The sequence below is a fragment of the Rhinolophus ferrumequinum genome, chromosome 9, assembly GCF_004115265.2.
Source record: "Rhinolophus ferrumequinum isolate MPI-CBG mRhiFer1 chromosome 9, mRhiFer1_v1.p, whole genome shotgun sequence".
NCBI classification, from domain to species: Eukaryota; Metazoa; Chordata; class Mammalia; order Chiroptera; family Rhinolophidae; genus Rhinolophus; species Rhinolophus ferrumequinum.
Genome location: NC_046292.1, coordinates 29221154 through 29245926, shown reverse-complemented (window position 1 = coordinate 29245926; position 24773 = coordinate 29221154). Strand labels below are relative to the sequence as shown.

General features: G+C 47.3%; 1 protein-coding gene across 7 annotated transcripts in view; it reads left to right on the top strand.

Annotated features, from left to right (window-relative positions):
- The window catches only part of HIVEP3 (HIVEP zinc finger 3), a 438665-nt gene that overhangs the window by 334617 nt on the left and 79275 nt on the right, over positions 1 to 24773 (top strand). For 6 of the 7 annotated variants that reach the window (XM_033113715.1, XM_033113713.1, XM_033113710.1 and 3 more), the window contains one exon: positions 9746 to 9944. The gene's annotated coding sequence lies outside the window, so the exon portion shown is untranslated. Of the gene's footprint in view, positions 1 to 7495; positions 7658 to 9745; positions 9945 to 24773 lie in introns of all 7 variants that reach the window. The other variant, XM_033113711.1, reaches the window with a different exon arrangement.

The following is a 24773-nucleotide window of genomic DNA, read 5'->3' as shown; positions in this document are numbered from 1 at the left end:
CGATGTAAATAACTGATGCAATGGAAACTTACTATGGAAAAAGGTACCCACTCGAACAGCCACAAAGTCCAAAAAAAGGAAGAAGAGCAGAGCAGACCCAGAGGGCTCAGTAGCGAACAGTTTCCTTTGGCACAGCCCTTTCTGTTTGACTGAGGCTGTGAACTGGTGGGGTGGGGGAGGGGTGGCACTGGGCATGAGTGGGGTAAGTTGGAATCCAGACCAGAAGCTTGATGGGGTCCCTGGAGGGCTGGGTCACCAGCTTCCCCTGAGCTAAGGAGGGAGCCATGTAGGGGCACAAAGTAGCTCTCCCTCTAAACATACGCCCGGTTTCACAATCTCTTCAGTAAGCACTGATTCCTACCCATCCCCACTGTGGGCAGTGGTTGAGGTTTTATAGTCCCTGGGGTCTCCTGGGTCTCAACCCACTTTTCTGTCTGTGTCCTCCCTGTGAAGAAGTCGCAGCAGTCTTGTTATGGGATCCAGAATCTCCTTATTTTAGAAGACAAAATCATTGTAAATATTAAGTAAAGCTAAAAGATCCAAAATAGCCAAAAAGAGGAACATAGAAAAGGTCACTTTTTGGAAAGTCGACTCTGTATCATTTAATTCTCACACCTGCCCAGGGTATGCATACCAGTCCCATTTTAGAGATGAGGAAACTGAGACCTGAAGTGTTACATGACTTGCCTGAGGCCACACAACAGAGAATAGTGGTACCCCGTTTTATCTAACGCCAAAGCCTGGGGCTCTCCTGCTCTGCAAGTCTGTCCACATCTCTGTTTTCTAAGCCTCCATTTCCTCAGCTGTCAGATGGTGACAATGGACCTGCCCGTAGCATCAGAGTGCCCATGTGATAGTATGGGGACAGCAATGGTACATGGTATTGATTTCCTTTCCTACCCCTCCCTCTGTTTCTACAAACTAGGGAGGTGTTATGAGTCTTCCTAGTGAGGGAGAGCAGCCCGAGTTTGGGGCTCCTTGGGAGAAAAGACCGTAATCACTGATCTTCTGGCCCATTTTCCCTGCTAGATCTGTAACAGCCTGAGGCAGGGGCCAGGGCTCCTTTACCTTTGCACCCTGGGGTCTAGCCCAGTGACAGGGAGTGTCTCGACCAAGGTCACTCAGCTGGAGACAGCTGGACCTTAAGTGTGGGCCAGTCCAGTGGGCTTTCTGTTGCACCCAGCTTCTGGAGGCTTCCGCTGAGAGAGGGCCGCCATGAGGCATGGCCTGGTACAGCAGGAAGCAACTCCTAGCCCTTGCCTGAGCCCTAGACCTCACACGCAGCCCCTGGGGTTTTGTCTGCACCTCCTCTTCCTGCTGCTCTTTATTCTCTAGACTCCTGGGCTGGGTGCTCTTTTCTCACCATTCAGTGCTTCCCTCCTCCTCCCCTGCGGTGCCTGAAAACCCTGACTATTTCTTCGGCCTAATCCCATACAGTATAGACTTTATGGGATCAGATATTCCTGCCTGTCACTAAATGGAATCCATTACCGTGCACTTGAAGTTCCTCTTTTTCAATGCTCAATGCAAATGGAAATGTATCACCATCCACTATTTTTAAAAACTGCTTTTTCTGGAAAACATTTCCCAAGTATTCTCAAAGCAAGGCCTGTCCATATTCTGTTGCCTTTCTCTCTGCTCACTTCCCTTGTTTGGGAACCTCACTGCTCAGTGACGGGAGGGGGGCAGCAACTTGCCTGGAGAATGCTGCCAGGAACAGGAAGGATCCAGAAACAGCCTCTATGCTACCTGGTGCATGTGGCCACATTCTCAAGTCTGAAGTGCAGGCATTTAGTGCAACAACGAGCAGCCCAGGAAAAATGAGACCCCAAAGCCTTACCACAGGAAAGGAGGTACAAAAGCTCACAGAGTCCATCCCAAAACAGGAGCCAGATTCACAGAGGGAGGGCGACTTGGAAGGTCTCCCACCATAACTGAGGAAGAACACGGGCATTTATTGAGTGCCTCTTGTATTCTGGGTCCATGCTAGACGCTCACACACTTTGTCTCCTCTGATCCACACAACAAACCCAGGGAAGGGTGATGTTGTTCACTTTTTACTCATGAGTTAAGTGAAACTCAGAGAGGTGAAGTAATTCAGCTGAGGTCACACAGCTATTAATGGGTGAAATCAGAGACTGAACCCAAGTTCTTCTGATGTCAGGGCTGACTCTCTGTGCTATCCATGCTGCTTCCCTGCTGGTGGGTAAAGGAAGCGTGCCAGTAATTCTCCCCATTTCCCTTCCAAATTGCTAAGTAGCCCGGCATGATCCACCAAGGTTATTCCATGTGATTCTGCCTTATGTGTCCAGTGTCTTAGATTTTCTAGTTTTCTTATTGATCCACAGACCATGATAGCAGAAACAAAAATCAAAAAATTTGTCGCACAATTTCCTGTCCCAAGCAGATCAAACTCAGCTTATCCATGTGCTGGCCCTATCTGCAGATGTCCCATTCACAGTAGAGGGACAGGCTGCATGTCAGGAGAGCATCTGGGGCCTCAGAGCCAGCTTTAACCACCTTCTCAGGGATCAGAGTGAGGCTCAGTGCTGGAGCCCACTGGTTTCCCTGCCAGCCCTTGAAAAGCTGCTGTGGCTGCAGCTAGTGACCCAGTAAGGCTGGCCCCTGAGGGCATCTGGGTTTTTTGGTTTTTTTCTTAACCCTTCATCAGCTGAACTTCCCCTATAGTGATGACAACCCCTAGTGCCCAGGCAGGATGTGGGGCGCCCTCCCCCTGCCAGCAGAGGCCATGCTGTGATGCTTTGGTTCCTCGGTGAGGATGGGGAGGGGAGAGGACTGGCCTCCCTCCTTGTGATTTGGGGTGGGGCCTGCAGAGGAGCTGGCCCTGGTCCTTTCTGCCCTAGGTGGGCGTCACCTTGGAGATGGGCCCCTCTTGCCCTGATAGGCCTTCCCTGTTCAGCTGTTTTCTAAAAGTAAGACACTTTTATATCATTTTTAAATTATAAAAGTGATACATGCTTTTTGTAAAAAAAAAAAAAAGAACAGTATACAGATGTATAAAAAAGAAAACGCATGCTCCAAACCCCGCCCACTCCACAGCCCCTCCCCTAGGACGAGCTGACAGCTTAGTGTTTATCCTCCAGGTCCTCTGTAGCATTGACAGCTACACAGATCTGTGTGTGTCTGTGGTGTTGGCTTTTCCCCTTTTATCACACCATCCCACTGAGAGGAAGTGTGTGCAGCAGCCAAGTGTACAGGCTCAGAGTCAGACAGACCAAAGTTGCCCACCTGTCAGGTCTCTCAGCTAAGTCTCATGTGGGAAAGGCCAGCAGTGCTGCGTTCACCCAGCGGCTGCGAGGAGTAAGGGAGATCACCCAGGAGAAGTGCTGAGCCCCATGTTTGACCCATAAAATCACAGCGAATCTCTAGTATTGGTAGAAGCATATATTTATTTTTAATTAGGAAAAGCTATTGTCCTATTACTATTTCAGTGGGTGGATTTGTCATCATTTACTTATTAAACCAATTCCCTGTTGATGGATGTTAAGTTGTTTCCATGTTCACTGTTAAAAATGGTGCTACAGGGGTCATGCGTGTGTGTGTGCATCTGTGTATATGTTTGTGGAAGATGATATGTGTGTATTTGTGTGTGTGCACTTGTGAAGCTGCTAGGTCAACATAAATTTTGGCCACTCCTCTCTAACACTGAATGGTAGCAATCCTTTTCCTCTTTGCCAAGCAAACAGAAGAAAGGCGATACTTTTAACATATATCCTTCAGACATTAATGAGGCCAGGAATCTTTGCATAGCTTTATTAGACATTTTCCTTTCGTGAAAAATGATCTGTTTGTTTCCTTTCTTCATTTCATTGACTGTGTCTTTTCTTACTGTTTTTGTGGGTGCTTCTTACATGGTATGGATATTGACCCTCTTTCGTACATGTTGCAAATATCTTTCTAGTCCATCATTTGCTTGGTAACTGTTGATGGGGCCTTTTGATATAAGTTGTGCTTAATATTTTTATGTAGTGAAATTTATTAATCTTTTCCTGTAGGAACACTGAGATTCACTTTGGGCTTTGATAGTTATTTTCTAATACTAAATTATACAAATTTTCTAATAGATTTGGTATTTTTATGTGTTTTCTTTGTATCTTTAATCCGAACAAATTTCTGTGTGAGTGTGGTGAACGTTCGTACACTATTTAAAATAGAATGTCCCACTCTCTCACTCTGTGTCTCATTTGTTGTCATACCATTTATTTTACCTGCTTGTTTGTTTACTGTCCATCTCACCTGGCTAGACCCTCACCTCCACAAAGGCAGGGACCCTTTCTGTTTTGTTCACTGCGGAATCTCCAGTGCCCAGACGCAGTTTCTTATACAGAGTGGCACTAAAATATCTGTTGAATGAATAGACAGCCAGACAGTTGTCATAGCTCTCCTGGTTAAATAATCCATTCTTTCTCTGTTACTTTAGAATTCCACCTTTGACAACCTTATCTGTTTCTCTGTTGTTATTGGGCTATTTAGATTTTCTCCCTCTTCTTCAGTTTTACAATTTACAATTTTCTAGAAAATCATCTATTTTCAAATTCATTGACATCAGCTTCTGTATCAAATTCTCTTAAATTTTAAATAATGTGCGGATACATGTTTATATTGTCCTTCTTAACCTTATTTGTGATTCTGCTTTTTGCTGCTAATCAGTTTAGCCAGTGGTTTGTCTATTTTGTTGTTTCAAAGAACTCGTTTGCGGCTTTATATTTCTTTTATTGTGGCTGCTGTACTACTCTCATTCATTTGTTTTTATTTTTAACTTTATTTCTTCCTTCTAGATTATTTTGGTTTATTTTAACCCTTTTTAAGCTGCTCAGGTTGTATGCTTAATTCATTAAGTTTCAACCTTTCTTATTTTATAAGCATTTAAGGTTTGTGTTTTCCTCCAAATATGGCTTCTGTTACAGTCCACAGATTTTTAAAAGTTGGGTTCTCAAGGTTTGACATTTATAAATATTCTACAATTTCTGTCTTGCTGTCCCGTGACTCAAGAGTTATTTAGAAGAGCTTTTGGAAATTGTCATGTGCATAGGTTACTTTTTGTTTTTTGCCTCTGTGAATTTCTAATATATTGCTTGAGAACTGAGACTATGCTGTATGTGTTGGATATGAGATTTTCTTGTCCTCTAGTACAAGGACATTTGGGAAAAAGGAATTTTCTGTTTCTGGAGTATGCGTGAATTTAGGCTTACTAATTATCTTCAGATACTCCATAGTTTTCATTGGAGGTTACTTGTACCAACAAATTGTGAGTAATGTGCTCAAGACTTTTACTATTGTTTGCTCTTCTCCTTGTAGTTCTAAGAATGTATTGGTTCTGTTGTGCAGGGGGAAGGAAGGTAAAGGTTCCTGATTTCCATGTCTTACAGAAGTAAACCCATTAGTAATATAAAATGCCCCATTTTATTCTATTTAACATTTTTGCATTTTGGCTGATATTAATATTGACTTTCCTGCATTCTTTTTGTTTCCATTTTGCCTGTTATGGCTTCTTGCCATTTCTTTGATTTCAACCTTTCTTTGTCAATTTGTTTTAAGTGTGTCACTTCCAAAAGCGTATGGCTGAGTTTTTAATTTAACCCAACCTGATCTCTTATCTTAAAGTAGGGTAATTTCATTTATTCACATTCTTGTATTTATGGACGTGTTTGGTCTTACTTTCTTCATCTTATTTTGTCCTTTTTAATGATACCTTTTTCATTCCTGTCTAGTTTTCCCTTTCCTAGCTCTTGATGATTTGAATTTCTTTGTTCCTCCCCCACCCTACCCCCCACGCACACAGTGGTTTAAAAGGTCTGTATCTTATTTTTCTTCTAGAAATGGTTACCCTTAAAAAAAAACAAAGGAAAACCCATACTTCTCTGTTAATGTCAAGAATTAAATGGTGTCTACTTCCCCTCAAGGTGGGATCATTAGCAACATTTGTTTAGATTTGACTGTGCATTTTCCTGCTTTTATTGTTCATCACTATTTCCTGTGTGTCCTGTCTTGCCCTTTCTTGAATTACTTATTCTGATACAGCTTTTATTTGGTTGGAGTAATTCCTTGAGTAATTTTTTTAAGAAAAGATAAGTGGGTGGCAGGCTATTTTTAGTACTTCTCTCTTTGGCTTTGAGACTTGGCTGAGTAACTGTTCTCAGGGCTTTAACTCTTTTTCCTCAGAGCTCTGTACTCTTTGCTCTGTTGCCCTCTAGCAGTAGGTGATGTGGATGTCAAGTCCAATGTCAATTTGATTCTCGAAATTTCTGTAGCGACTGCCAGAGATGAAGCTGAGTTTATAGCTCACCTGTGTGAGGGGGAAGATCACCTCCACAGACCGAGGTCATGTCTGGAGGACCCGAGAAAGGGGGAGATTTGCTGAGGATTGAAAGTCTCTAAAATGGGTTATATGGGGCTGGTGGAAACAGGGAGGAGGAATTTGGGGTTGGCAAAGGCTTCAGACAATCTTAAGGCACAAACGGTTGTATGAAAAGCTGATGGATCCTTCAGGAAGTCTCTGTAATGAGCAATCAAGCCATTTGTGAGGGCTAGAGTCTTCTGGAAGAAGCAACTCATGCTAATGAAGACAGTAAGGTGTGGGGGCAGCTGGTTGCTGTTCTCCCCTTCCCGCTCCCACTTTACTCTCTGGAAACCTGAAGGATTCCCTCAGCATCCTTGGGTTTCAGGGATTCCATCCAGCCTGCCCTGCCACAGCTCCCCCTGCCTGTGAGTCGGTTTCCCGGCTGTTTGGCAGGTGGGCCTCTCCCTGCCCTTGTGGGGTGAGGCTGGCTTAGCTCTGATTAGATTTTCTGTCACTCCCACTTGTCTGCTTTTCCTCAGACTTTGCTGACCAAGCTGGTGTTATGATGAGTCTGTTCTTCTCCGTACATTTCTCTCTTTATTTCAGTGGTGTGTGGGGGAGAAGAGGTAAACAAATGGACTCAGTTTGCCATGTAGACCCTCAGGTGTGTGTCACACCTCACAGTGGACGGGATGCAGGCATGTCCACCAGCCCTCCCACCTGCCACTGGAGGCTGGGTGTGCTGTGCAGGAGATGCTGGCCTCTCTAGAGCAATGCTCACCGCTCCGCCTCATCCCACCTTCTCCTCGAGCCACAGCCCTGGTCCCGACCGAATTACCTCACCGACTGACATGATGCGGTGACCTCACTCCACCACAGGATCAAGCCCAGGCCATCTAATACATCAAGTTCTTCCCTGCCCAGCGCCTCCCGCATGAACTACCGCTGCGCCTCGCCTCCAGACATGTGTACAGCATGCAAGTTCTTGAACATTTGGCCAGTTATGGGTCTCCTGTCTACTCACACTGCTTCCTTTGAAATATCCTCTCTCTGTCCAAATCAGCTGTTCTCCTCTCTCTGCCTTCACCATGTGGCAGCTTAGAACCAGCGGCACTAGAATGCATTCCCTTGATCCCTTGCCCCTCTGCCAGCCCCAAATGTAGATTCTGAATCTTCACTGTCTTTTATCCCCAGCGCCTGCCTATCACCGTGCCTGACCCCAAATAGGCACTGAATGCACGTCTGTTAAATGAATGAACAACCGAACTAGGTTCTAAAGAGAATTGTTGTACACTGACTGTGTGAGACGGCATATCAGGCTCTGGGCGGGGGATGAGTCAGACTGGCCCCGCGGAGGTGTGTGCAGCTCACAAGGGGTGTAACAATGCACATGAGCACTGTTATTTATCTTGAAAGGCACAACAAATGTGCTCGGGGTATTCTGGGAGGAAGGACTTAAGTCCAGTTTGGGGAGCTGGCTGAGCCTTCTGAGGGAGGTCGGGCAGGATTTGTCTGGGTAGACATGGTCATGGGGGAAGGGAATGGCTTTTGAGGGAAGGCTTGGAGGTGGGAAACTGTGCACTATGTGTGGAGAATAGGGTGTTCTGAGAAATCAGTGTTTCTACTCTGGGAGGGATCAAGCACAGCCATTCTCAGTAATAACTGAGATCTATTGGAGGGTGTGAGGTCAGATGTGGGGATGATGGAAACCCGTGGAGTGGCTAAGAGCTTGGACAAAGGATCAGGAAACGACAGACGGGAGCCACGGAGCACATTCAAACCTACTGCGTGGTGGTGCAGTGCTGTTCTGGGGTGTGGGGCAGGGCTGTTTGGATTTGAAAGCACAAGTGTGAACGAGGGTGTGGACAGCAGAGGGGCTTCGGTCACCCATACATTCTGTAGGAACCAGCAGTGGAATGCAGTTGCCAAAACACTAACCATTCCAAGGCTGCGTCAATAGAAAGCATGGCACCCAAGAGAAGGCAGATGACAATGCTCCAGCCCTGTGTGCGGATGACTCCAGACCTGGATTACTGGCTCTGTCCTAGGGTAGTATCCATAGCAATTACACCTGCCGTACCGTGTGCCAGGCATTGGTCCAGGTACTTTACGGGTACTGAATCATTAAAACCGTGGGAGGTACGTGCCATTCTTAGCCCCGCTTTGCAGACAGAGCAAGGCTAAGCAACCTTCCAAAGCTGCAGAGATAACGAATAGAAGGGCCAGGGTTTGAACTTAGGCATCTTGACCCCAGAAGCCACATTCTCACCATCACACCACACTGCCTCCAGGAGATAAACCAGAGTATAGTGCCAAGGTTGCAGCATGAAGGGGACATACCACACCACACTTAAAGAACTCAGGCTTTCTCGATCATGGAGCACGTTCCTCTGTATTTTCTTGTTTGATCCTTACACTAGCCTGGCAAGTTGATTATTAAAAACTGATGCTCACTCATTCGTCCATTCATCCAGTAATTATTGTTCAGCCCCTGCCTTGAACCAGGCCTTCATGAGCCCTGAATGCTCTGTTTTGTTCAGTGATTTGGAGAATACAGTGTGCTTTTATGTCTATTATTGTTATTTAATTCTCACTCATGCCTGAATATGGGTCACTTTTGCAGGTTGTATTAGTTTTCTCTTGCTGTGTAACAAATTACCTCAAAATCAGTGGCTTGACATAACATCCAAGTGTTAGCTCACAGGTCTATAAGTCAGAAGTCAGGCATGGAGTGGCTGGATTCTTTGCCCGGGGCTGAAATCAACATGTTCCTAGACTGAGTTCTCGCCTGGCGGCTCTGGGGAAAATTCCGCTTTTCTGGGCTAATGCAGGTTGTTGACGGAAACCAGGCCCTGTTTTCTTTCTTGTTGTCAGCTGGCGTGGGGTCAGGAACTCTCAGCTCCCGGAGGCTGCCCTCAGGTCCTTTCCACATGGCACCCTCCGTCTTTAAGGCGACAAGTACAAGTCAAATTCTTCTTGTGGTTCTAATCTCTAGGACTTTCTCTTCCATGACCAGCCAGAGAAAACCCTGTTTTTAAAGGACTTTCTTGCTTAGATGAAGCCCACAGAATCATCTTCCTATTTTAATGTTGACTGCCCTATGACGTAACCTAATCATAGAGGTAAAAATCTAGCATATCCGCAGTCCTGGGGATAATGCAGGACGTTACACCAGGGGGCAAGAGACCTTGAGGGCCATCTTAGATTCTGCCTACTATACTGGTGAAGAAATGGAGGCACAGGGACGTTAGGAGCTGGGTACAAGGAGGCCACCAGGCTACACCATCCTCCCTGGGGAACATGGTGATCTAGACCTGCTCCAAGACAAGAAGCTTGGGAGCAGTTGGGGGCCTGGGCCTCCTAAGGCCAAGCAGAGATTGTTCTGTGTCTAAAGAACTTGACCAAGCAAATCCCTTGACCCTATTTTTCAACCATCCCCTGCAGGATTCGAGACACAAACCTGGCAGCCTCAAACTAGTTCATGGAGGAGCCTCAAGAGATCCTGGACAAGCAAGCTCTCCCTTCCGAAGGGAAGAGCAGAGCGTGAGAGGAGGGCGGCTGCAGCAGGAGTGGACATGAACGCTGGTTTTCAAAGAGAACAGCGTTTTAGTTTTGGTCATCGAAAGTGGTGCCTTCAGCACAGGTAAGAAATGGACTGTCACTGCCTGTGCTTGCCGGGGCCGCCATTTTGGTCTTTCTGGCATTAGCTTGCTAGCGCTCTTCCTCTTTAAAATGCATTATTATTATTATTATTTATTATTATTATTATTATTACCTCCCTTGAGCCTCTATGAATGTGGGAACGTCTCGGGACTTCCTTGGCCAGGAATAGAGACCTTGAGTGGCACACTCTTTCACTGCCAACACAGTCTCCCCAAAAATGCAGTCCTATGTCCCCAATTCCTCAGTTTCCCTTCTGTCCCTGACAACAACTTCTCTCGAAAGACCACAGCCTCCCCACGCTCCAGCCCCTCCTGTGTCCTCCTGTTTTCCAGAGCTCCACCTGCTTCTCTGCTCCCCTTTTTGCCCTCCCTCCATGAAGGCTGTTGCCTAAAGAGCCCAGCCCACCTACTCCCTAGTCAGAGGAGCACAGAGGATGCTGAAGACCGAGCAGCATCTCCTCAGGGCCCTCCCTGAAGGGGACACTTGAAAGGACATCGGGTTCTCAGCCCTGCTGCACATGAGAATCACCAGGAGAATCTTTGTTTTCATTTTTGTAGCACCTCCAGAGATACTGACTGAACAGGCCCCAGCATTGGGTGTGTGTGTGTGTGTGTGTGTGTGTGTGTGTGTGTGTGTGTGGTCTCTTTTGTTCTTCAGGCGTGCATTGTGAGTTTAGGTTAGAAATTCAAGTTGTGGTTCAGAACTTGAACCACAGGTGCGTGGTGTTAGAAGCTCACTGGGTGGGGAATATGTCTTGGTTGTTTTGTCTGACTGTGGATACTTCCTAATCACCCAAGGACGGGGGAGAGTGCCTTGCTAAAACACAGTAGCTTCCCATGCTCTCTAAATCAGACTCTCGGGGATTGGGGACACAAGAATCTCTATTTCGATTCTGCAGTAACCAAGGTTTGGGTGATCTGGGGACCCTGGAAGTGCTCATCCTGTGTTTGGGTCTGTGGGCTTGGCTGTGAGTCCTAGGGGGCGCTTCCCAGCCTAGCAGTGCCTCCTCCTCTTCCCTCCAAGCAGAAGTTTTCTCACAGAGAGGAGGGCAGGCCTCACACAGCCCTCAGAGACGGCTCCACTGGAGCTGCCTGAACTGTGAGGTAGCTGGGCCTCACTGGGGCCAGGCTTCTCAGCAGAGGTAAAAGGACCATCTCCTGGATTCCAAGGAAGGACTGGGCATTTGAGTCTCATTTGGAGGGGGATGTTTGATGTGGTGCTTGATAGTGAAGGCTCTGCATCTTCCCAAGGTCAAATTCCAGCTCCAGCAGTTGCTCAGTCTGTCTACCTCATCGTTCTCGCCTGTAAAATGGGAAAGTAGTGGTACCTAGCTCAGAGGGCTGCTGTGAAAATACAGGTAAGGCCCCTAGAATGATGCTGGACGCAAGTGCTCCCCAAACATGAGCAGCCCCTCTGACTCATACGGGCAGCTCAGACATCACTCTGTCCTCCCAGGGGCTACACAGTTACATGTCTGCCATGTTCTGCCATCATGCCCCAGCACATGAGTTCCTAAGAGTCAGGGTGAAGAAAAGGACTGACACTGCACATGGGCCCTGGCACTTTAGACAAGACTGGGTCCTGTAGAAAACCCAATGAAGCTGGTTCTGGTTCCCCTTTTGTAAAAATAAAGAAACAGCACAGAGAGGTTCAGTAATTTAAAGACAGCTACACAGCTAGTAAAAAACAGAGCCTCTGACTACAAAAGACCCAGCACTTTCTTCTCTACCAAGATGCTGCCTGAAACAAGGCAGTAACAGCTTCAAGGATGACCCCTCCGCCCAGGAATAGCTACGTTTTAGTGGGAATCAATTACTGTCATAATGGATGGGTCCTCCTTCCTTAGCATCCTGGGGGTACCTCACGGTTCCTCAATTTAGCATTTGTTTCCTTCTGCACATGTCACAGCCGTTTATGGGTCTCCTCCACTGGCAGTCTCAGGGCAGAGTCTGGATTTATTTTGCTAGCTGTGCAGTAGATACTTAAACTAGGCTGGAAACAGAAACCTCTGAGGGATGCAAGCGGAGATACGGGGAGCTGTCATGGGGAGTGCAGAGCGGGGAATCCTGCCGAGACCTGGCATGCGTCCTCCCCTACTTCACTCCCAAACTCTCTTTCTGTCCATGTGGACTCTGCTAGCTGCATGGAAGAATCTGGAAAGGATGGGACTGGCTCAGAGGGAAATGAGTTGTGAGTTCCAGCAAGAAATCTGGTCCCCACCCCTTCCTGTGCTCTCCCTGGGGAACGAAAGCATCTGTGATTAATGGGGCGCTGACTCAGTGCTTCTGGAGTGTCCAGGAGCTCGTGGCCCACTGCTGGCCCAGCTTTCCCCGACCACCAGGAAGTGGGCTGGAATATATGGCATCTGAATGAGGTGGAAGGCTCAGGCCCAAGCAGGTGGGTGTGCCAAGCAGGGGCCAGCCACATGCAACCTTGGGTAGCATCGCAGACTCCCGTGTGCTGGAGAGGCTCACTAACACCACCGGAGGCTTGGGAACGGCTATGTTGGGAATTACTTGAGGACAGGGAGGTGTAGAATCAGAGTCCCCCACCCTCACCCCTTTAGTAGGAACCTGGACTGAGGCTTTCTCCAGCATAAATGTGATTTCCGAATCAGTGACTAGAGGATGAACCCAATTTGAAAATGGATATGAAAGCATTTTTCTCAGCCACAAAGTTCTCTGCTGGTAGTTCGCAAACTCTCACAGTCTTAGAAGCCTGTGGTATTTTGAAAAGTCAAATCCTGCATGGAACGTCAATAATATAAAACAGGTTAAAATGATAGTTTGTTAATACACTTGTATTCATACACATTTATTTTTAAGTTCAAATTTTTAACATCTATTTATTGTGAAAGTCCATCAATAGAACAATGAGTCTGATGCATACAAGCGTTGAAATCTCAGGGTCTAGATCGGGAGTGGGCAAATTACAGTTCATTTGTCCTAACCCAGGCTGCGGCTTGACTTTTGTAAATAAAGTTTTATTGGAACACAGCCATGCCATTCATTTATACAGTGTCTATGGCTGCTTTCCCACTCTAGTGGCAGAGCTGAGTAGTTGTGACAGAGACTGTCTGTCCCCCCAAAGCCAAAAATATTGATTATTTGGCCCTTTATAGAAGTTTGCTAGCCTCTGTTCTAGATGATCGTTGTATTGCTGTATCAGCTGTAACATCCAGCATTGCTTTCTCATGGGTTTCTTGTTTTGTTTTTGGCTTGGTTGCACAGTGTTAAGAAAATTCTAAATTATATCAAGAAGAGTCTGTGAATGGTAGCAGATTTCTAACATCTTACCTTGCAGCCCAGGACGGTAATCAGTTCAGTGTTGTGTGGACCATTGGGAAGGACGAGGAGGGAATTCTGGTTTGCATCACTGACAGTTTCAAACAACTGCTTGAATTCCTTCTTATTACAACACTCACACAGGAAGCACACAGTTATTTATGACATTTTTGTGATAATTCATGTAAGACGTTCTCATATCACTGCAAGCTTTAGGGTGTACTTGTTTGTGTGGTTTATGTAAACGTGTACAGTCCTGAACTTAAACAACAACATAAAGATGTGCAATAAAGAGCTCCAGTCTTTCTAGTTGAAGACGCATTTCAATACTGAAGTTCAAGAGCTACCCAGACGTAGTCTGAGGTCGGCACAAACCAAATTAAGCTGGCTGCACCCGTTGGCTGTACTCAATGTGTTACAATGTGCCACAGACCATGTTTGAAGGCGCAGGTCCGCTTTTCGTAACAGTTTTAATAAGAGTCAAACTATATTTTTGGAATAAAATTCTCACGTGACATTTGAAGAACCTCTGAAACACTTCCATAGAACACAATTTGAAAACCTCCCCTTTGTGAAATATTGGTGGTTCTCACTTCTGTGCTTAAGGACAACGGAGAAGCCAAGGATGCTGAGAGCTGGGAAGCAGAGGAGGAAGTAGTGAGAGATGGTGGAGGAGAGAAGCAAGGTGACTGGGCGGGGAGGGCCTCAGATGTGGAAAAAGTACTCAGGAAACACAGAGAAGACACCTGTGCTCCTGCCAAAGCTTCGGGTGTCTCCTAACAATTGTTGATGGCTTAAACACAGCTCTCTAGGGCTACCCTACTGAGTTCTAGCCATCATCTTGGAAACAGAGATCCAGAAGGACAAAGGGAAAGTTCAAAATATGGGAAGTGGGGGTGGGGGTGGGTGGAATAAGCATACAAATGGCTTCTAGTCAGTATGCAAAGGGCATTTGAGGCCACTCAGCAGGTCAAGGCTGTGGGGGGAGGCAGGGGAGAGGACAGGGATGGCAGAGGGGTCAGCTGGTCAGCATGCCAAACCAGCTTTGTGCACGAGGAGGGAACATGAACATGGACAGTGCTTATGAGTGACCGGGGTGGGGACGGATGTCAGGGCCCCAAGGAGGTGGTGGATGGGGTTGGGCCGTGGCGTGGGCATTCGAGGCAAAGCCCACAGAGCCAGGAATAAAACCCAGGAGTCCCGACTGCCAGACCTCCTGCCTTCCCTAGGTGGGTCCAAGGAAGGGAAGGGCAGGCCTGCTGGCTTTGAGTGGCTGTGGGCTGGCGAAGGCCTCTTGGGGATTAAAAAGCACCAGTTCTTTCTGAGGTTTTGCTGCTCACCCCATAGAAAAAGAACATTTTTAGATTTTAAAAGGATGACCTCATTTTTTTCGTATTTACATAGCCCTGTTTGTTTATATAGTCCTTTAAAAATAGCAAACGTGTGCTAAGCTTAGTGTTTTCTCCCACCACCAGCAGCGGAGCCACTGTGTGGGGAGAAACACCTTTTTATCTAAGAGAGGGGCAGCCTTGTTTCTGAGGACAGATGGGAGCAAAACGGGACAGGTAGGAAGTTTCGTGGTTTTTCATGTCGCTTTTCCAAAATAGCCACACTCCTGCCTCCCACTTCCTGCCTGACTCAACTCAGGGTAGAGTTTCTCCTGTAGAGGACTTGTGTTCTGTGAATTCTCAGGGAAGCTTGAAGGGATTTGTCAACAAGCAAACATGCTCTACCCCAAAGACCTTGAACTTGGCACTGGGTTTGCCTCCTAGCTCTGCTCACGCAGCTCACCAGCTGTGTGACCTTGGACAAGTGGCCTCACCTCTCTGTGCCACATCTATAAGATGGGGATAACAACACTACCTGCAGCTGCTGTGCAGAGTAAATGAGGGAACATGTGTAAAGGGCTTAGCCCCAGGAGGGCACACAACTATGAATAAATCTCTTACTGTCGATATTCGTCTCCCACTTGGACAGCCATACCAGCCTCCCAACCACCTTCTCTTCCCACTGGCTTGTCTGCCCCAGCCTATCCCTTCGTTGTCCCAGAGTGACCAGAAAAATAAAACACAAATCTAACCATGCTGTCTGTCCCTTGCTTAAATTCACCAATAGCTCCCAATGCCGACAAGCAGGGATCAGCAAAACTTTTTCTCTCAATGGCCAGGTAGTAAATATGTTAAGTTTTGCTGGCTAATCAGTCTCTCTTGCAGCTACTTACCTCTGCTGCTGTGGCATTAACGTAGCCACAGACAGCGTGGAAAAGAATGGGCGTGGCCGTATCCATTGAAACTTGATGTACAACAGGCAGTGGGCTGGACTTGCCAACTCCTGACCTACAGGATGAATCCAGCTGCTTCGCTCAGTGTTCCCAGTGCAGCCATTCCCAAGGTTTCCATCCCACTTCCTCCTCCTGCCCCGCTCCTGCTCAGAACTGCTCATACTTGAATCCTTGGCACATGCTGTTGCTTCTTTCTGGATTTTCCTTCTCTGCCCCCCTACATGCCCCTCCCCTGTGGCATGAGGAACCTCTGCTCTGGGATCCTGTGGTTCCCTGTCTTTATTTCTCCTCTGATCAAACACTCTCTGTCTTTGTCATAGAGAGGGCGTCCCTCCAGGCAGGAGTTCTGCCTCCCTCCTCAGTGTGCCACTGGGGTGTGCACTTAGGCTTTCATAGATGCTCAGTAAGCATTTGCTATTGAACACATAGAGCTGCCAGAGGGACGGTGGCCCTCAAGTTGCTCAATCTGGTTAGGAAGCTAGGATGTGAGCCGGTGAAAAGCCAGCCAGTGACCCAGGTAGGAGATGACGGTGCATGTGTCTGTTGGGGACCGATGACAAGTGGTGTTTCTGACCCTTAGGGAAGAAGGCATTTGAGTTGGACCTTGCAGGATGGGGTAGAGACTTTCAGAGAGAGGGAGGTGAGGAAGGCTTTCTGTGTTGGAGATCTGGCAGGAAAAGAGCAGACTCGGTTCTGGATTCAGGGTTCTGAGTGGACAGAGCAGCCTTGCGACCACTGAGGGCCATCCCACGGGAGGCTGATGGGACCTACGTCTGGAAAGCAGGGCTATGGTCTGCTCGAGGACTGGGGGATAGTGAGGGAGTTTAGACTTTATCCCTCTCTCTGCAACAAAATTGCCTGGCATATTTTTCTTTTCTGGGGCCCAGTCTCAGACTGGAGGCTAGGAGGCTGCATGGTCTATAAGAAAAGGAAGGCTGTAACCTGGTTGGACGTGACCATCATTAGGTTTCTTTAGATTAGCATTACCTGTAGGCATCACAGAAAGCTGGTCAGAGGTAAGTCAGGAATGAATAATCCTCTCCAAGAGCAGACAGGACAATCAAGCTCAGACAGGACAAGCGACTTGCCCAAGGTCACACTGTGAGTTACTTGCAGATGTGGGACTGCCTGGTTTGGAACAGGCTTCTCACAATCGCAGGGCCTGGGGTAGTCCTGGAGGTCTCGCAGAGGAAGGAGGACAGGCATGGTGAATGTCCAGCACACCTGCTGCACAGTGGTGCTCAGTGAGTAAGTGTTGAGCAAATGCGGGAATCAATGGGCTGCATGGGTGGGTGGATGGGTGAGATGGGGTCAGAGGAGAGGGGTTCCCAGTGGGTGCTGATATTGCGAGCCTGGGGGTTTAGGAGAATGGTGGTACCAGAGGCAGAGGAGGAGAAAAGGTGAGTTTGGTACCAAGCACATTGAATTTAAGAGGCCAGCAGGATGGCCAAGCCAAGATGTCGGCAGCTGGAAATGCAGGACTGGGGAGTTCAGGGCAGGGCAGGTGATGTGTGCAGCTGTGGAAGCTGCTAGTAAAACAAGGTGAGAAATGCAGAGACAAGTAGGGGATTAAGGACCAAAGCCTAAGGAATGAGCACTCACACCTAGGAAGAAAAGGCTTGGTGGGATGAAAAAGCGAAGTGCGAGAGGTGAGAGCGGAGTCAGGATGGGCAGACCAAGAAAAGAGAGATTTAAACAGTCACCCAGGTAACTCAGTTTGGGCCCCTTTTTAGAATAAAACCAGCCAACCTCAAAGAAATTGTTCCCTGGGTAAATAAAAATGTGAATCCAAATCAAACCTAAATCACTAGTTTCTGTTTGATTGAGATTTGTGCTCCCGCCAGCGTAGCTGCAGGTGTGGGAGAGCCAGTGAGAACTGGAACCGCCCGCCCCGCCTGTCAGGACAAGCCCTGCCATTCTGTCTCTGCTGGGTTCTGGCTGGCAAGTGTGTCCTGGCATCATTTTGTTGCTCAGAGCCTTCCTCTTCCTCTCCTGTGACTGTCTTAGCTCCTTTGCCGCTTCCCTTTCACCTCTTTCTTTATTCATTCAACAGATATCTATTATTGGGAATAAAGCTCTGTGCAAAGGTGCTCAACTGAGGCCCCCAAACTCATCAGGGCCTACAAGTCACCGCTGGAGAGCTTTGAAGTATATATATATAGATTCCTGGACTTGCATCAAGGTGCCTAAAAGCAGGGAGAGGCCAGCCATACCTGGATGCTCACAGCGCCATCTGAGCAGCCGCTGTGGCCACCTCTGTGAATTTGCTATTCTGGAGCAGCTCTGTTTAGGCCGGGGTGGGGAGGCACGGGGGTCCACCTCTGGCTGTTTCCCCCATGAAGCCCTAAAAATACAGCATCTGGTAGCCTCCCAGCTGGCTTCCCTGGGGCCCTCAGAGTCTGTCCTTCCATGAATCCTGCATGTACCGCTGAACTTATCTACACACACACACACACACACACAGACACACACACACTCTCACACACACACATACACACACTCACACACACACACATACACACACTCACACACACACTCACACACTCACACATTCACACACACACAGATACACACTCACACACATACACACACTCACATTCACACGCATACACATTCACACACACACACACACACACTCACACATACACTCACACACACACACACATACACACACACATTCACACACTCACACACACACACATTCACACACTCACACACACTCACACACACACACTCACACACACACTCACACACACACACACATACACACACACTCACACACACACACACACTCACACACACTGCCATGGTGACACCAGGACCACCATCACTCTCATCCATCCTCAAAGAAGTAGATCCTTAAAATGAGCCCTGCCTAAACAAAAGGTGCCATGCACCATTCTAGGTGACAAAATACAGAAAGTCCTGCCACTTGGAATTACATTCTAGTAAGGGGAAATAGATAAACATGTTGTCACCTTATCACATACTATACATTAGTAAGATAGTAAGGATATGAATATATTATCAATAAAATAAAGATATTATCTTTTACTTACGTAAAATATACAGTATGTGACACAATGGCAATCAAAGACAGGCAGTCAACAGAGGTGGGGTCGTGCCAGGGGAAACAGCCAGGAGGCCAGCGTGGCTGCCGAGGGGGTATGGGGGGCTTAGGAGGAGAGGAGGCTGGAGAGCTGGCAGGCAGAGGACGTGCAGATAATTGAGAAGCTGCTGGAGGTCTGAGCAAAGGAATGCCACCTGGCTGTGTGGAACCCACTCTACAGGAAAGCCAAGGCAGCACAGGAGACCATCTGGGCGGCTGGGGCCATCGTCAGGAGGTGACAATGTCGCAGACCAGGGTGGCAGCTGTAGAGGTCATGGGAAGTGGTTGGATTCTGGGTACAGTGAAGGCAGAGCTGACGTGATCCACTGACAGAGGGGTGCAAGGTATAAGAGAAAGAGTTTAGAGATGAGAACCTTGCTGATGCATTTACTCACTCTGCTCCCAGGCTTAACCTCTCTAAGCCTCAGTTTTCTCATCTGGAAAATGGGGTCGTTGGATAGGTAACTTCCAAGACCTCTTTTGGCTAAAACTCACTACTTCAGCTTGGGTCACCTGTGGCTGGGGTAGTCAGGGAAGGCTGTGAGGACGTGGGATGGAACTTGTGCTTAAAAAAGGGGGGCCTTAGGTTAGACACAACTGACAGAGAAAGAGGGGGAGCGGAGCGTTCCAGGCAGAGTGAATGGCAGGAGCACAGACTGGGAGGCAGTACTGTGAGGCTCGTGAGTGACACCCAAGGAATAGTGGGCAGACAGCGTGGCTGGGCCCAGGGCCTCGGTACTAGGAGGGTGCCAGGGACTACAGTGATGGGCACACTGCACCCTTTGGAATAAACCAGCAGGTTCAGTGCTCGAGCACTTTTTTTTTGCAAACACTGAGGCCCTCAATTTTGAGCATTTTCAGATGGACATACTCAGGCAGGAAGGAACAAGGCTTGGCTGGTGTCCGGGGAGAGTTAACCTCCTGGTCCGGCATTGCATAACCACAGAGTCTGCTGAGCGCAAGGAGCCTCTTCTGTGTGGCAGCCAGAGTGGCAAGCCTGGTGGCTCCCGGCTCTGGCACCGACCCGCAGCGGAACAAACAGCCCTCCCTTCCTAGATAATGGCCCTCATTGAGCATTGTGTCGTGGCCAGCACCCAGCATAGGGCAGCTCAGCCTGGGTAAGTTTCCTCTCTTGGCTGCTTAGCAAAATATTTACACTACGCCTTTCTAGTAAGACGGTTACTAGGAACCAGCAGGCAGACGGAGCTGTAGAAAAGCACCCCCCAGTGACCCTGCTCCCAGCTTGTGCGAATGCTGCCACACACCCCATGCGTGAGCTTGGGTTGGTCATTGCCCTCTGGGGCTCTTTTGTAAACAATGCATTGAGCTAGAAAATGTAGGAAGGTCTGTCTAGCTCCAAAACTGTTGGCATCTTCTCTAAGTGAAAAATGAGCTCCATTTTTTTATTATGTGGGGGTAGAATTTGGCCTTTAATATCTTGCCAAGGGCCTCTTTCTCAGGAAGGCATGTATGTAATTTGGGGAGAGCTGAAGATAAGCACTCTGAACCGACCTACTTGGATCTCTCCTACTGCACCACTGACATCAGAATGATGCCGTCCCTCTCCGCGCGTGTCTTTCCGTGCGGAGGAGGTTGCCCCAGAGGGTGCTGTACTTCACGAGGTGTCTGGACCAGCTGCAGGGGACATCCAACCACTTTTTCCGAGGAACATTTGAAAAGTCTGGGAAAGAGAAGACTGTCCTCAGTTTTCACAGGGGTTGTCCTGGAGAGGAGGGGGTCAGAGGTGTGTCCTCAGGACAGAATCAAAACCAGTGAGTGAAAATCACATGGCTCATCCTTAGGAAGACACCACAAACAATAGGCTCCAGAGCTATTCCAACCCAAAACACACATACCCTTTGACCCATGGTCCAATTTCTGGTAATCCAGCCTATGGAACAATAGCACCAGTTTGTCAAGTTATGTGTACAAAGGATGTTTGCTACAGAATTCTGGTGGCAAAAAAAAAAAAAAGAAAAAAGAAAAGAAAAGAAAAGAAAAGAAAAAAATATGAAAACTTTACAGTAGGGAAAGTTTGAAAGTATGATATCCAAACGGTGGCCTATCGTTCAGCTATTAAAAAGAATGAGACAGACACTGTCTCTATTTAGAAAGGCAGTGAAGTACAGTGGTCAGGAAGGCAGGTTCTGGAGACAGACTGCCAGGGTTCAAATCTGGATCCAATCACTTACAAACTGTGTTATATCACCTTTCTGACCGTCAGTCTTTTCTTTGGTAAAGTAGGGATTATAATAGTGCCTGTCACATAGGCTTGATGCACGTGAGGTGCTTATAACTGTACCTGGTATATTCTAACTGCTTAAAAAGTATTGACCTTTGCAAGACATGGAAACAACCTAAATGCCCATCGGTAGATGACTGGATTAAGAAACTGTGGTACATTTATACAATGGAGTACTACGCAGCCATAAAGAAGAAAGAAATCTTACCATTTGCAACAACATGGATGGACCTAGAGAACATTATGTTAAGTGAAATAAGTCAGACAGAGAAAGATAAATACCATATGATCTCACTTATATGTGGAATCTAAAGAAAAGAATAAGTGAATGAACTAATCAGAAACTGTTTTGGAGACAAAGAGGAAAAACTGAGGGTTGCTAGATGGGCGGGGGGGTGGGGATAAGGGGGAAGGTGAGGGGATTAGAAAATAGTCGGTAACCACAAGATGGCCACGGGGTTTTGAAAATTAATTTGGGGAATGTAATCAATAATGTTGTAAAGATTTTGTAGGGTACCCGGTGGACACTTGTCCCATTAGGGAGACCATCTCAGGGAAGATGTAGATGTCTGATCACTGCACTGTACACCTGAAGCTGAAGCTGAACAATAACGAATGTCAACTACAAGTTTGTATATATATGTATGTATGTGTGTGTGTGTGTGTGTGTGTGTGTGTGTACTTACAAGAAGTGGAGTACAGCATTAGGAATAGAGACAGTGGAAATGTAATGGCTGTGTGTGATGTCAGAGGGATAGTGGATGGGGGAGGGGGGTTCACACAGTGTGAGGGATATAAAAGATAAACGTCTAAGTATTACTTTGTCTTGTGCACCTGAAACTAATAAAAAAAAAAAAGTATTGGCCTTTGACCTAGAAAGATTGTCCATGAGAAAAGCAAGATGCAGAGAAATGTACAAGGGGTGATTCCATTTTTATAAAAACAAAAATTGCCTCTCCCATCTCCTTGCAAAAAAACAAGAAAAGTGATGGCAGCTGCTCCAGGGCATGAGTGGCCTCCTGAGGGAAGCCTCTACGGAAGGCTTTGGGGTCATTGTGCCAAAGACCTTGGAGCTCCCTTCCAACCCCAAGGCTCTGAGACCATGGGGATCCGTCTTGGCAAGGTCAGATACATCCTAGCCTGGCATTTGACCCAACAGAATACTCTGTTGTTCACAGAACACATATGCCAAGACTAGCACTTTGTGCAGGGGGGAACAAAGACATTGGTTGGTACTTGGTTTTACAGAAACACTCAGGGAGTGGAGCCCATGCAAATCTAGTGGGCTTCTCCAAGTGTCTTCTCAGACCCAGTTTGGTTTGTGTGAGCCACACCAACAATGCCACGGCCCTGTTTGAGGTGGACCCTGCCTCGGTCGGCCTCAGTTACACTCAGATTCCCCATCTAAGTGCCACAGGCTTTGGCAGTAGAAGGAGTGGTGCCCAGCTGAGTAGACACCCCCACCCCCGCTGGGCTGTACCTGCCATGGAAATCAGAGCCATTTCTTCCACTTGAGATGGGGCACAGAGTGTTATATTAGCAGAGAGAAAACACATTTGTTAAAGGGATACTAGGTTTATTCATGTATTTGACAAATATATTTAAATTTTAAAAAATATTTCAACCAAACAGCAACAACAAAATAGATAATAAAATAACAAACAGCAGTAACCCACCACCCCATTTAAAAAAGACTTCAACAAATATAGTGGAAGCCTCTGCATAGCGCTCAAAAGTCTCCCCCCACAGAGGAGACTGTCATCCTGAGCTTAGCGTTAACATCCCACAACTGTTCTCTGAGCTTCTACTATGTACCAGACAGAGTGCCGGGTGCTGGATTTACCCTGATGAACAAAACAGACATGGTTCCTGCCCTCACGGGGCTTGCCACAGGGTTGGGTGAGACCCCAGTCTCTCTCTTCGACTCCTTTGGTGAGTTCCAGTCTTTGGTTATACAAATGTTCACCAATCCATCCAGAGAAGCTATGAAGGCAAGGCTGGGAGAAGTCTTGACACCTGCTCTGTCACTAACCTTGTGATTTGGGGCAAGTCCCTGGTCCCCAGAGTCTTCATCTGTCACACATGGGGTTTAAATGGGATGCTTCTCAAGGGCCTTTCCATCTCTACAATCATGGGGTGTGTGGGGGGGAGCCATACCCAGTGCCCACTCAGGGACCATCTCCATCACTCCGTCAGGTGGAGGAGGTGAGGCGGAAATTTGTCATCCATAAGGGGAGGCGTGCCCCGGTGCATCGGGGGTGAGGGACTCATTTCTCAAGTGCAGGACACAAATCATTATAGCACATGAAGTAATTTTAGGGGAACATGGATAAAATTCTTTATCTTAATAGTGATTCCTTTAATTCAATGAAAACCTAGAGTTGGCAGCTACACCTATGATCCCTATTGCTCAGGACGAGGCTATGTTTTAACAGGTCAAATTCAAGTCAATGTAAATTAAAATATTTCAAAAATAACAGTGCAGATGGTATGTGTTTCTGGCAAAACTTGAAATGGTGGTCACCAAGTGGCAGAGTGTTTCCCAAACAAGAGCTAATGATGTAAAGGGCGGGGCCCACCTGGCATCTTCGATGCTGGCAGAGCCAGCCCAGTGTTGGCACACTGGAGCCCAAGAAGCTTTGGAGGAATGACTTAATGAATGGCTCCCTATTGAAAACAGCATGAGCGAAATTCCCTTCAGATCTTAGTGCCAAGGAGAGCTTTGCTTTTTCTGAGGAACAGGTGTGTTTATTGTCAGGACACTGAGAATGTGCGACTAGCTGTGTTGTCCTTCTTTCTTTGGCTGCCAGGAAGCTGTGCCCTGATCCCAGGGCCCAAATAGAGCCACGTGTGGGGCCTTCTAAACTACTTATCCATGCTCCTCTACCCCTCTGGTCTAGACCTTTTTTCTGTCTTCCATCTCCCCTGGGCTGAGTTGTCATGTTTCATTCGTGCTCCTATTTTGTTTTTAAAAGCCACCTCAGATCCTCTGTGTCATAAAACAAGTTAAAATTGTTGAAAAGAAAACAAAAAGGGATTTAACTAATTAATTAAGTAATCAATTCAGGCACACACTGCCTAAGACCAAAGCATTCTTTCTTGGCTCTACTCAGCCTGTGGGATTTCCTGCCAGGAGCTGCTTCCCCACTAGAAGGACGCCTGGCTTAGACAGAGAGGGTCGTTAAGTGATTTGAGGTGGCTGGTGCCTGTTCTGCACCCCTGGGGACCTACACTTCCTATTGTGCTTTGAGGTCACCTCAGAAATGGGACTGTCCCTTCAGACTCAGAATGGAAGGCCCAGGGCCTGCGGCCTTGACACACCTTTCTCCCCATCTGAGAATCAGGTTTGCAGGCAGCTGTTCCCTTGGGCTCTCCCAGCCCCCAAGGAACATTCTAGTGCAGTCCCCACGTGTGATTGGTTTCTGCCCACTGGTTCTGCTGCTGGCCTCAGATGGTCCTTGCTGTGACTATGTTCTCCCATCAGCCTCCCACACTGTCCCGACCCCAGACTGTCTGCTCCTAGCGGCTGACTCTGACCCACATGGTCTTACAGGTGTCGTGGCCTCAGAAACCCTGGGGGCAGGGTGCTCCGAGAAACATCATGAAAGGCCGATTTTTTTTTTTTTACATGTCTTAGAAGTGAGGGGGAGTATTTTTTTTTTAATTTATTGGGGTGACAATTGTTAGTAAAATTACATAGATTTCAGGTGTACAATTCTGTATCACATCATCTATAAATTACATTGTGTGTTCACCACCCAGAGTCAGTTCTCCTTCCATCACCATATATTTGATCCCCCTTACCCTCATCAGTGGTCCCTCTGGTAACCACTAAACTATTGTCTGTGTCTATGAGGGTTTTTTTTGTTTTTTGTTTTTTTTTCCTTAGACGT